Source organism: Phyllobates terribilis, unplaced genomic scaffold, assembly GCF_046119375.1.
Source record: "Phyllobates terribilis strain yellow unplaced genomic scaffold, ASM4611937v1 Scaffold_11__3_contigs__length_659146591, whole genome shotgun sequence".
NCBI classification, from domain to species: Eukaryota; Metazoa; Chordata; class Amphibia; order Anura; family Dendrobatidae; genus Phyllobates; species Phyllobates terribilis.
In genome coordinates, this window is record NW_027362771.1 from 571,571,396 (window position 1) to 571,584,344 (window position 12,949).

Genomic DNA, 12,949 nt, shown 5'->3' on the forward strand with positions numbered 1-12,949 from the left:
TGGATTCCCATTTCCTTTCTAATGGAAAAAGTTGTAGAATTGAATGGAAAAGTTCTAAATTGGTGACAAAATCTCTCGAGAAAAGGAGGCAACAGTGCCCCGTGTGAGGCTCGAACTCACAACCTTCAGATTATGAGACTGACGCACTACCTACTGCGCTAACGAGGCAAGTTGTACTTGCAGATCTGCAGAAGTTTATTGTGCATAGCAGAAAACTTTTTTTTTTCATAATGTCACTGAGACATTAGTGCATCTTTTCCCGTATGGTCTAGCGGTTAGGATTTCTGGTTCTCACCCAGGTGTCCTGGGTTTGACTCCCGGTATGGGAATGCATCTTTATCTTAGCTACTGGCACCATTCAAAGACTGACACGTGTTTTTCAATCAAAAATGTTTCTGGTAGATTTTCACTTTGCAACTAAAGTACTTAACATTATGCATTATGACTTTTGCAAAAGATTTCCTTTTGTTTCATAGCTTAAGCCTTTTTCAACTACACAGTTTTACACAAAAGTGTCAAGGGACTCAAGAAGCCATGTGTCCTGTCTGTCATTAGGGCTCCCATGTTCTTTCTAATCGGAAACAGTTTAGAACTGAATTGGAAAGTTCAGAGTTAGTGACAAAATCTCTTGAGAAAAGGAGGATGCCACGTGTGAGCAAAAAACTCATGATATTCAAATTATTCAACTGACGTGCCAAAAACTTTGACCATGTAGTGTGTTTCAGCTCTTGTAATGTTGATGTTTTGTATTCAAAGCAAAACACTCTTTTTTTATTTTTTTTTACACCTGTCTTGCTGTTTACTGTACTGCTTACACCATGTGGAGAAAGACTTAGTTAGTATTCCTGGTTGACTGGTTCGATTCCTGCTATGGGAGAGACTTTTTTTTTGGGACTAGTGTCCACATTCCAAAGCCGACACGTGCCTTGCAGACAGAATCAGTTTAGGTTGGAACTGCTCTTTGCAGCCAAAAATGCAGACCACCAGATTTTTTGGATATTTATTTGCACAAAAGCTTATTTGATGTCATATCTCAAACCATTCATATCTCTCACTTTTAATTCCCGGGTGTTAAGGGACTCAACAAGCCTTTATCCCTGTTTGTCATTGGAGCTCCCCTTCCATCAATTGGTGATGTTTTGCTACTGAATGGAAAAGAGCTGTGACTCTCTAGCCAAGATGGTGGCAAAATCAGTTAAGGAAACACGGTACCAGTGCCCCATGTGAGAATCAAACTCACGACCTTCATATTACGAGACTGACGCGCTACCTGCTGCGCTAACGAGGCAAAATGCACGTAATAATCTGCGGAACTTGCTTGTGCAAAGCAGTACACCTCTTTTTTTTCATATTGTAAGTGAGCTGGCAGTTCATCTTCTCCCATATGGTCTAGCGGTTAGGATTCCTGGTTTTCACCCAGGTGGCCCGGGTTCAACTCCAGGTATGGGAACGCATCCTTTTCTGCACCGTTGCCAACATTGAAAAACTGACGCGTGTTTTTTAGTCAAACGTATTTCAAGTAGGATTTGTTTTTTTCAGGCATAAATGCTGAACGCCCACGTTTTCGCACGTCATTCTGACCCTTCACACAAGATTCAATTTGGATTCGCAGCTCAACTCATTCTCAACCACCCCTTTTTACACTAAAGTGTCAAGGGACTCAACAACTCATGGGTCCGGTAAGTTATTTGGATTCCCATTTCCTTTCTAATGGAAAAAGTTGTAGAATTGAATGGAAAAGTTCTAAGTTGGTGACAAAATCTCTCGAGAAAAGGAGGTAACAGTGCCCCGTGTGAGGCTCGAACTCACGACCTTCAGATTATGAGACTGACGCGCTACCTACTGCGCTAACAAGGCAAGTTTACCTACAGATCTGCAGAAGTTTATTGTGCATAGCAGAAAACTTTTTTTTTTCATAATGTCACTGAGACATTAGTGCATCTTTTCCCATATGATCTAGCGGTTAGGATTCCTGGTTTTCACCCAGGCGGCCCGGGTTCGACTCCCAGTATGGGAGCGCATCCTTCTCTGCAGCGTTGCCAACATTCAAAAACTGACGCATGTTTTTAAGTCAAATGTATTTCAAGTAGGATTTGTTTTTTTCAGGCAAAAATGCTGAACGCCCGCGTTTTGGCATTTCATTCTGACCCTTCACACAAGATTTAATTTGGATTCGTAGCTCAACTCATTCTCAACCACCCCTTTTTACACTAAAGTATAGTATAGTATAGTTTGTAAAGCCGATTAAAGACTTGCGTCCATCAAGTTCGACCTGTTAGTTCTGTAATTGCTAAAGTTGATCCAGAGGAGGGCAAAAACCCCAAATGATTTAGCCAATCTTCACCTGAGGAAAAATTCCCTCCCGACTCTGAAACCAGCAGTCAGAATAAATCCCTGTATCAACCTACTATTTTATTTTATTTTTAAGTATATGCTGAAATCTGCCTGGTATCTAGAAATGCATCCAGTCCCCTCTTGAACTGGTGTAGTGAATCCGACATTACCGTCTCCTCACTCAGTGAATTCCATATTCTCACTGCTCTTACCGTAAAGAACACCTTACTATGCTGGTGCTGAAACCTTTTCTCTTCCAGTCTTAGTGAGTGCCCTCTTGTTACTGTAATATCCCTCCTTTTGAACAAATCCCGGGCAAGATCTCTATACTGTCCCCTAACATATTTGTACACATTTATTATGTCCCACCTCAACCTTCTCTTTTCCAAGCTGAATAGTCCTAGTTTTGCCAACCTCTCAGGGTATTGCAGTCCCTCCATTCCCTTTATTAATTTTGTTGCCCTCCTTTGTACCTTTTCAAGTGTCAAGGGACTCAACAACTCATGGGTCCGGTAAGTTATTTGGATTCGCATTTCCTTTCAAATGGAAAAAGTTGTAGAATTGAAAAGTTCTAAGTTGGTGACAAAATCTCTCGAGAAAGGGAGGGAACAGTGCCCCGTGTGAGGCTCGAACTCACAACCTTCAGATTATGAGACTGACGCGCTACTTACTGCGCTAACGAGGCAAGTTGTACCTACAGATCTGCAGAAGTTTATTGTGCATAGCAGAAAACTTTTTTTTTTCATAATGTCACTGAGACATTAGTGCATCTTTTCCCATATGGTCTAGCGGTTAGGATTCCTTTTTCTCACCCAGGTGGCCTTTGTTCGACTCCCGGTATGGGAATGCATCTTTATCTTAGCTACTGCCACCATTCAAAGACTGACACGTGTTTTTCAATCAAAAATGTTTCTGGTAGATTTTCACTTTGCAACAAAAATACTTAACATTGGCGATGCATTATGACTTTTGCAAAAGATTTCCTTTTGTTTCATAGCTTAAGCCTTTTTCAACTACACAGTTTTACACAAATGTGTCAAGGGACTCAACAAGCCATGTGTCCTGTCTGTCATTAGGGCTCCCATGTTCTTTCTAATCGGAAACAGTTTAGAACTGAATTGGAAAGTTCAGAGTTAGTGACAAAATCTCTTGAGAAAAGGAGGATGCCACGTGTGAGCAAAAAACTCATGACCTTCAAATTATTCAACTGACGTGCCAAAAACCTTGACCATGTAGTGTGTTTCAGCTCTTGTAATGTTGATGTTTTGTATTCAAAGCAAAACACTCTTTTTTTTTTTTTTTACACCTGTCTTGCTGTTTACTGTACTGCTTACACCATGTGGAGAAAGACTTAGTTAGTATTCCTGGTTGACTGGTTCGATTCCTGCTATGGGAGAGACTTTTTTTTTGGGACTAGTGTCCACATTCCAAATCCGACACGTGCCTTGCAGACAGAATCAGTTTAGGTTGGAACTGCTCTTTGCAGACAAAAATGCAGACCACCAGATTTTTTGGATATTTATTTGCACAAAAGCTTATTTGATGTCATATCTCAAACCATTCATATCTCTCACTTTTAATTCCTGGGTGTTAAGGGACTCAACAAGCCTTTGTCCCTGTTTGTCATTGGAGCTCCCCTTCCATCAATTGGTGATGTTTTGCTACTGAATGGAAAAGAGCTGTGACTCTCTAGCCAAGATGGTGGCAAAATCAGTTAAGGAAACACGGTACCAGTGCCCCATGTGAGAATCGAACTCACGACTTTCAGATTACGAGACTGACGCGCTACCTGCTGCGCTAACGAGGCAAAATGCACGTAATAATCTGCGGAAGTTGCTTGTGCAAAGCAGTACACCTCTTTTTTTTCATATTGTAAGTGAGCTGGCAGTATGTCTTCTCCCATATGGTCTAGCGGTTAGGATTCCTGGTTTTCACCCAGGTGGCCCGGGTTTGACTCCCTGTATGGGAATGCATCCTTTTCTGCACAGTTGCCAACATTCAAAAACTGACGCGTGTTTTTTAGTCAAACGTATTTCAAGTAGGATTTGTTTTTTTCAAGCAAAAATGCTGAACGCCCACGTTTTCGCACGTCATTCTGACCCTTCACACAAGATTCAATTTGGATTCGTAGCTCAACTCATTCTCAACCACCCCTTTTTACACTAAAGTGTCAAAGGACTCAACAACTCATGGGTCCGGTAAGTTATTTGGATTCCCATTTCCTTTCTAATGGAAAAAGTTGTAGAATTGAATGGAAAAGTTCTAAATTGGTGACAAAATCTCTCGAGAAAAGGAGGCAACAGTGCCCCGTGTGAGGCTCGAACTCACAACCTTCAGATTATGAGACTGACGCACTACCTACTGCGCTAACGAGGCAAGTTGTACTTGCAGATCTGCAGAAGTTTATTGTGCATAGCAGAAAACTTTTTTTTTTCATAATGTCACTGAGACATTAGTGCATCTTTTCCCGTATGGTCTAGCGGTTAGGATTTCTGGTTCTCACCCAGGTGTCCTGGGTTTGACTCCCGGTATGGGAATGCATCTTTATCTTAGCTACTGGCACCATTCAAAGACTGACACGTGTTTTTCAATCAAAAATGTTTCTGGTAGATTTTCACTTTGCAACTAAAGTACTTAACATTATGCATTATGACTTTTGCAAAAGATTTCCTTTTGTTTCATAGCTTAAGCCTTTTTCAACTACACAGTTTTACACAAAAGTGTCAAGGGACTCAAGAAGCCATGTGTCCTGTCTGTCATTAGGGCTCCCATGTTCTTTCTAATCGGAAACAGTTTAGAACTGAATTGGAAAGTTCAGAGTTAGTGACAAAATCTCTTGAGAAAAGGAGGATGCCACGTGTGAGCAAAAAACTCATGATCTTCAAATTATTCAACTGACGTGCCAAAAACCTTGACCATGTAGCGTGTTTCAGCTCTTGTAATGTTGATGTTTTGTATTCAAAGCAAAACACTCTTTTTTTTTTTTACACCTGTCTTGCTGTTTACTGTACTGCTTACACCATGTGGAGAAAGACTTAGTTAGTATTCCTGGTTGACTGGTTCTATTCCTGCTATGGGAGAGACTTTTTTTTTGGGACTAGTGTCCACATTCCAAAGCCGACACGTGCCTTGCAGACAGAATCAGTTTAGGTTGAAACTGCTCTTTGCAGCCAAAAATACAGACCACCAGATTTTTTGGATATTTATTTGCACAAAAGCTTATTTGATGTCATATCTCAAACCATTCATATCTCTCACTTTTAATTCCTGGGTGTTAAGGGACTCAACAAGCCTTTATCCCTGTTTGTCATTGGAGCTCCCCTTCCATCAATTGGTGATGTTTTGCTACTGAATGGAAAAGAGCTGTGACTCTCTAGCCAAGATGGTGGCAAAATCAGTTAAGGAAACACGGTACCAGTGCCCCATGTGAGAATCGAACTCACGACCTTCAGCTTACGAGACTGACGCACTAACTGCTGCGCTAATGAGGCAAAATGCACGCAATAATCTGCGGAAGTTGCTTGTGCAAAGCAGTACACCTCTTTTTTTTCATATTGTAGGTGAGCTGGCAGTACATCTTCTCCCATATGGTCTAGCGGTTAGGATTCCTGGTTTTCACACAGGCGGCCTGGGTTCGACTCCTGTTATGGGAATGCATCCTTTCCTGCACCGTTGCCAGCATTCAAAAACTGATGCGTGTTTTTTAGTCAAACGTATTTCAAGTAGGATTTGTTTTTTTCAGGCAAAAATGCTGAATGCCCGCGTTTTGGCACTTCATTCTGACCCTTCACACAAGATTCAATTTGGATTCGTAGCTCAACTCATTCTCAACCACCCCTTTTTACACTAAAGTGTCAAGGGACACAACAACTCATGGGTCCGGTAAGTTATTTGGATTCCCATTTCCTTTCTAATGGAAAAAGTTGTATAATTGAATGGAAAAGTTCTAAGTTGGTGACAAAATCTCTCGAGAAAAGGAGGGAACAGTGCCCCGTGTGAGGCTCAAACTCACGACCTTCAGATTATGAGACTGACACGCTACCTACTGCGCTAACGAGACAAGTTGTACCTGCAGATCTGCAGAAGTTTATTGTGCATAGCAGAAAACTTTTTTTTTTCATAATGTCACTGAGACATTAGTGCATCTTTTCCCATATGGTCTAGCGGTTAGGATTCCTGGTTCTCACCCAGGTGGCCTGGGTTCGACTCCTGGTATGGGAATGCATCTTTATCTTAGCTACTGCCGCCATTCAAAGACTGACACGTGTTTTTCAATGAAAAATGTTTCTGGTAGATTTTCACTTTGCAACAAAAATACTTAACATTGGCGATGCATTATGACTTTTGCCAAAGATTTCCTTTTGTTTCATAGCTTAAGCCTTTTTCAACTACACAGTTTTACACAAAAGTGTCAAGGGACTCAACAAGCCATGTGTCCTGTCTGTCATTAGGGCTCCCATGTTCTTTCTAATCGGAAACAGTTTAGAACTGAATTGGAAAGTTCAGAGTTAGTGACAAAATCTCTTGAGAAAAGGAGGATGCCACGTGTGAGCAAAAAACTCATGATCTTCAAATTATTCAACTGACGTGCCAAAAATCTTGACCATGTAGCGTGTTTCAGCTATTGTAATGTTGATGTTTTGTATTCAAAGCAAAACACTCTTTTTTTTTTTTACACCTGTCTTGCTGTTTACTGTACTGCTTACACCATGTGGAGAAAGACTTAGTTAGTATTCCTGGTTGACTGGTTCTATTCCTGCTATAGGAGAGACTTTTTTTTTGGGACTAGTGTCCACATTCCAAAGCCGACACGTGCCTTGCAGACAGAATCAGTTTAGGTTGAAACTGCTCTTTGCAGCCAAAAATACAGACCACCAGATTTTTTGGATATTTATTTGCACAAAAGCTTATTTGATGTCATATCTCAAACCATTCATATCTCTCACTTTTAATTACTGGGTGTTAAGGGACTCAACAAGCCTTTATCCCTGTTTGTCATTGGAGCTCCCCTTCCATCAATTGGTGATGTTTTGCTACTGAATGGAAAAGAGCTGTGACTCTCTAGCCAAGATGGTGGCAAAATCAGTTAAGGAAACACGGTACCAGTGTTTCTAGCAGTGTGTGGGACTTGGTCTATTAGTCCATCTATACTGACCTCCATCAGGTTGCAAATTAAAAATAATTTTTTTCTTCATTTATCTCTGAAAAAATATTTGGGCTTCTAGCAGCGTGTGGGACTTGTTCTATTAGTCCATCTATACTGACCTCCATCAGGTTGCAAATTAAAAATAATTTTTTTCTGCATCTAGCTCTGAAAAAATATTTGGGCTTCTAGCAGTGTGTGGGACTTGGTCTATTAGTCCATCTATACTGACCTCCATCAGGTTGCAAATTAAAAATAATTTTTTTCTTCATTTATCTCTGAAAAAATATTTGGGCTTCTAGCAGCGTGTGGGACTTGTTCTATTAGTCCATCTATACTGACCTCCATCAGGTTGCAAATTAAAAATAATTTTTTTCTGCATCTAGCTCTGAAAAAATATTTGGGCTTCTAGCAGTGTGTGGGACTTGGTCTATTAGTCCATCTATACTGACCTCCATCAGGTTGCAAATTAAAAATAATTTTTTTCTTCATTTAGCTCTGAAAAAATATTTGGGCTTCTAGCAGTGTGTGGGACTTGTTCTATTAGTCCTTCTATACTGACTTCCAGCAGGTTGCAAATTGAATATAATTTTTTTCTGCATCTAGCTCTGAAAAAATATTTGGACTTCTAGCGGTGTGTGGGACTTGGTCTATTAGTCCATCTATACTGACCTCCATCAGGTTGCAAATTAAAAATAATTTTTTTCTGCATCTAGCTCTGAAAAAATATTTGGGCTTCTAGCAGTGTGTGGGACTTGGTCTATTAGTCCATCTATACTGACCTCCATCAGGTTGCAAATTGAATAAAAAAATTTTCTGCATCTAGCTCTGAAAAAATATTTGGGCTTCTAGCGGTGTGTGGGACTTGGTCTATTAGTCCATCTATACTGACCTCCATCAGGTTCCAAATTAAAAATAATTTTTTTCTGCATCTAACCCAGCCAATAGTTTTGGCCTAATACCACAGTTTGGCCTCTCAGCTCTGCTCGGTTACCATCCATTGTTTTTTTGTGCAAACAACTCCAGAGTTGTGAATTAGTTAACCACCAAAATGAGTGGAAAAAGGCCTGCTGCTGGTGGAAAGGGGAATAGGCGTGTTGGGAAGGGGAAAAAAGGTTGTGTCCGTGGGGTAGGTGCAGAAGAAAGACCATCTTCCAGCCAAACTAAAATGTCTACTTCTTTTAGCGGACAATGTGATAAGATCCCTTTCTTACGGCCACGCCAATCGCTACAAATTCCAGATGAGGCACAAAAACAGCAGGTGCTTCAACGGATATCAAGTGATCCTTTAAGTGGGCTCTCCTCCACATCAACTTCAACATCACAAATACTCCAGTCCTCAAAGGTGTCACCCAAATCGCACTTGCTTCCTCACAGCTCCCAAATCTCCAGCTGCCCGTCTGAGTATGAGGTAGAACAGATGGTTGAGTCTGCAGAGCTGTTTACTCATATTATAGCCTGGGAATCAGAGGTCGACTCCAGCGCTTCTGTGAATCCAGACGAGGAAATGATCTGCACTGATGCCCAGAATCTTTATGAGTCGGATTCAGGACCAGACGCAGAAGGTTCTGACCATAATGTAGACCCTCATTCCCAAACTGTAACTCCTGTTGGTGGAGACAATGAGGAAGATGATGATAAGACTCAAATACCTGATTGGAGCGACAACTTTAGTTTTTTGTCAGGGCAGGAACAGGTTGGCTCTGAGGACGACGGGTGTGATAACGCACAGGGTGATGATGATGAGGTCGGAGATCCCACTTACTGTCAACCCACAGTCAGCCAAGAGATGAGGTCAGCAGAGGAGGTGGAGGAAGATGCTAGTGACGACGAGGTCAGGTTGTGCCTTCCTGGACAGAGACGTAGTACTGGAAGCACGTCAACAACTGCATCCTCAAACACAACTCTGCCTCTCACCACAAGTCGTGGTGGCTCTTCAGGTCGCATGGGTGCTAAGCCTTGCATAGCCTGGGCATTTTTTCAGATCGATAAAGATGACCCAACTCGTGTTATCTGTAACATTTGTCAGCAAAAGCTAAGTAGAGGCCAAAAAATACATAGTTTGAGTACTTCATGCATGAACCGGCACATGGACATGAAGCATAAGTTGCAGTGGGAAGCTCAGTGTGCTACAATGCGGCCTAGCCGGCCGGGCCAACCACCGTCTGCCATATCTTGTGCATCCGCGGCCTCTTCATCCTCTGTGACTGGGGGGACAGCAGTCACACCTGTTTTGGGGCGCAGACCTGCCACCTCTTTACCCGCAACAGCCAGCGTGATTGGCAGGTCATCATTTTCTTTGGAGGTGGTAACACCAGCTGGTCTTGAGCGCTGTCCGACATCGATAGCACCACCTTTGGATCAAGGCAACCTAACATGTCCGCCTGCATCTTCCTCACAGACCGGCAGTTTGCCGGGGACACCCTTATCAACCCCGTCTAAGCACAATAGCCAGCCCTCGGTCCCTCAGATGTGGACAAGTAAAAGACCATTTCCTCCTAGCCATGAGAAAGCTAAGAGGTTGAATTTCACCATCTGCAAGCTCTTGGCTACAGAAATGCTGCCTTTCCGCCTGGTGGACACAGAGGATTTTCGAGACCTTATGTCCGTCGCAGTGCCCCAGTACCAGATGCCCAGTCGGCACTACTTCTCAAAGAAAGGTGTGCCTGCGCTCCACCAGCATGTCGCACACAACATCACCGCTTCTTTGAGAAACTCTGTGTGTGACAGGGTGCATTTCACCACAGACACTTGGACGAGTAGGCATGGACAGGGGCGTTACATGTCGCTGACTGGGCACTGGGTAACTATGGTGACAGCAGGACAAGGGGCTGCTGTCCAAGTCTTGCCGTCCCCACGAGTTGTGCGTCAATCCTCTTTATGTCAAAGTTCCTCCACTGCTTCTGCCTCCTCAACCTCCTCTCGGTCTTCCACCTGCACCCAAAGCCTGTCTGGTCATGCCACAAGCTTTCTAACTGCGCAGAAGGGATCCTGCACACCTCCTTACTATGCTGGCAGTAGGGCTCAACATCATCAGGCCGTTTTTACATTGAAATGTCTGGGAAATGTGAGTCACACAGCTGAGGAGTTGTGGTCAGCTCTGGAGAACCAATTTCATGAATGGTTGTCTCCACTGGACCTGAAACCAGGGAAGGCCGTGTGCGACAATGCTGCAAACCTGGGTGCGGCCCTTCGCCGGGGCAATGTCACACACGTGCCTTGTATGGCTCACGTGTTGAACCTGGTTGTCCAGCAATTTTTAGCCCACTATCCCAGACTAGATGGCCTTCTGCAGAGGGCACGGTCGCTGTGTGCTCACTTCCGCCGTTCGCATCCCGCAGCTCAGCGACTTACATCTCTACAGAAGTCGTTGGGCCTGCCACTTCACCGGCTAAAATGCGATGTGCCTACCCGGTGGAATTCAACTCTGCACATGTTGCAGCGACTGTGGCAGCACCGACAAGCCCTGGTGCAATACGTTCTGACGTATAGCCTGGGCCAACGAGATTCAGAGGTGGGGCAAATCACGCTGGAGGAGTGGTCTCAGATCAGGGACCTATGCACCCTTCTGCACAGTTTTGAAATGGCGACGAAGATGTTTAGTGCTGACGATGCCATTATCAGCATGACTATTCCGGTGATTTACATGTTGGAGCACATGTTAAACAGAATTCGGAGTCAGGTGGTGGCACAAGAGGAGGTGGAGGAAGTAGAGGAGGAGGAGTTGTATGCGGAAGGGCTAACATCTGCAAGGTCCAGACGGTCGGCAGCACCAAGGCGGCAGGCATGTGAGGGTGGGGGAGATGATTTTACCAGGGCGCATGGTAGCAGCCAAACTAGTGAGGAAGGTGCAGGAGCCCAGGAAGAAGTGGAGGACGAACTGATGGAAGACTCATCAGATGAGGGAGACCTTGATCACATTTCTGTTGTGCGAGGTTGGGGGGAGAGGACAGAGGAAGGAAGCATGATTGTTACCTCGCCACCAACACAACAGGGACTTGGTGCTCCTGGATGCGCAACACACATGAGTGCCTTCTTGCTGCACTACCTGCAACATGACCCTCGAATTGTGAGAATTAGAAATAATCCTGACTACTGGGTTGCCACACTGTTAGATCCCCGGTACAAAAGTAAATTTGCAGAAATTATTCCTGCCATAGAAAGGGATGCACGCATGCAGGAGTATCAGCAGAGACTGTTGCAGAATCTTACATGTGCTTTTCCACAAAATACCAGTGGTGCACGTAGTGAATCTCACAGTTCCAACTTGCCAACCGTGGGACCGTCAAGTGTTCAGCACTCAAACCGTAACAGAACCACAGTATCTGCTGGTAACATCAATTTTGCGGAATCATTTCACCACTTTTTTAGCCCATCCTTTGCAAGGCCACAGGAGACAAGAAGTCTGACACATAGTCAACGCCTAGAGACGATGGTACAGGAGTATCTCCAAGTAAACATTGAAGCCACGACTGTGTCACTGGACCCTTGCTCTTTTTGGGCTTCCAATCTGGATAAATGGCCGGAGCTAGCCACTTACGCCTTGGAGATCTTGTCATGCCCCGCAGCCAGCGTTCTGTCTGAACGTGTGTTCAGCGCTGCTGGTGGTGTGCTGACAGATAAGCGCACACGGCTCTCCACTGATAATGTAGACAGACTCACGTTCATAAAGATGAACAAATCATGGATCCGAAACGACTTTTCTACCCCTGTGTCATCCTGGGGAGAGTAAAAGCTTGATGATTGGTTAAAATCACCCTACCAACCGTTTTAAGCTTTCAAATTACTAATCATGTTTATCTGTATCTTGACTGGAAAATAATTTGGGCTTTGTAGCAGTGTGCAGCACTGATCCTATTAGGCCATCTATAATAAGCTTCACCAGATTTAAAATTAAAAATAATTTTTAGCTGCATCTAGCCCGGAAAATAATTTTGGGGCTCCGAGATGCGCAAGACACATAAGTGCCTTCTTGCTGCACTACCTGCAGCATGACCCTCATATTGTCAGAATTCGAAGTAATCATGACTACTGGGTTGCCACACTCTTAGATCCCCCAAACTTTTCGATCAACCTTTTCATTTTAATAAAGACCAAAAAAATGGTCATTTTTGAAATTATAAGCATTAGCAGGTTGTTAGAAACTGAAATCAAACAGTTTTCAACTCAAAACTTTATTCTAGGTGATGTTACATTTTCACATAGGACCCCTTGTTCGAAAGGAGCTTCTGAACTCTCTCGTCCATTGAATTTGTCAGGTTTTGGATGGTTTCTGCTTCAATTGTTTTGCATGAGGACAGAATACCCTCCCAGAGCTGTTGCTTAGATGTGAACTGCCTCCCGCCATCATAGACACTCCTTTTAATGATGCTCCAAAGGTTCTGAATGGGGTAGAGGTCAGGGGAGCATGGGGGTCACACCATAAGTTTGTCCCCTTTTATGCCCATATCAGCCAGAGATGCAGATGTTTTA

At 43.4% G+C, this 12,949-nt stretch overlaps 3 non-coding genes across 3 annotated transcripts; all 3 read left to right on the forward strand.

Annotated features, from left to right (window-relative positions):
• Nucleotides 1–1,378: 1,378 nt before the first annotated feature.
• Nucleotides 1,379–1,450, forward strand: TRNAE-UUC (transfer RNA glutamic acid (anticodon UUC)). The gene has a single exon. It is a non-coding gene; the product is annotated as a tRNA-Glu (tRNA).
• Nucleotides 1,451–1,945: 495 nt separating this feature from the next.
• Nucleotides 1,946–2,017, forward strand: TRNAE-UUC (transfer RNA glutamic acid (anticodon UUC)). Its single transcript has one exon. It is a non-coding gene; the product is annotated as a tRNA-Glu (tRNA).
• Nucleotides 2,018–4,231: 2,214 nt separating this feature from the next.
• Nucleotides 4,232–4,303, forward strand: TRNAE-UUC (transfer RNA glutamic acid (anticodon UUC)). The gene has a single exon. It is a non-coding gene; the product is annotated as a tRNA-Glu (tRNA).
• The last annotated feature ends 8,646 nt before the right edge of the window (nucleotides 4,304–12,949 follow it).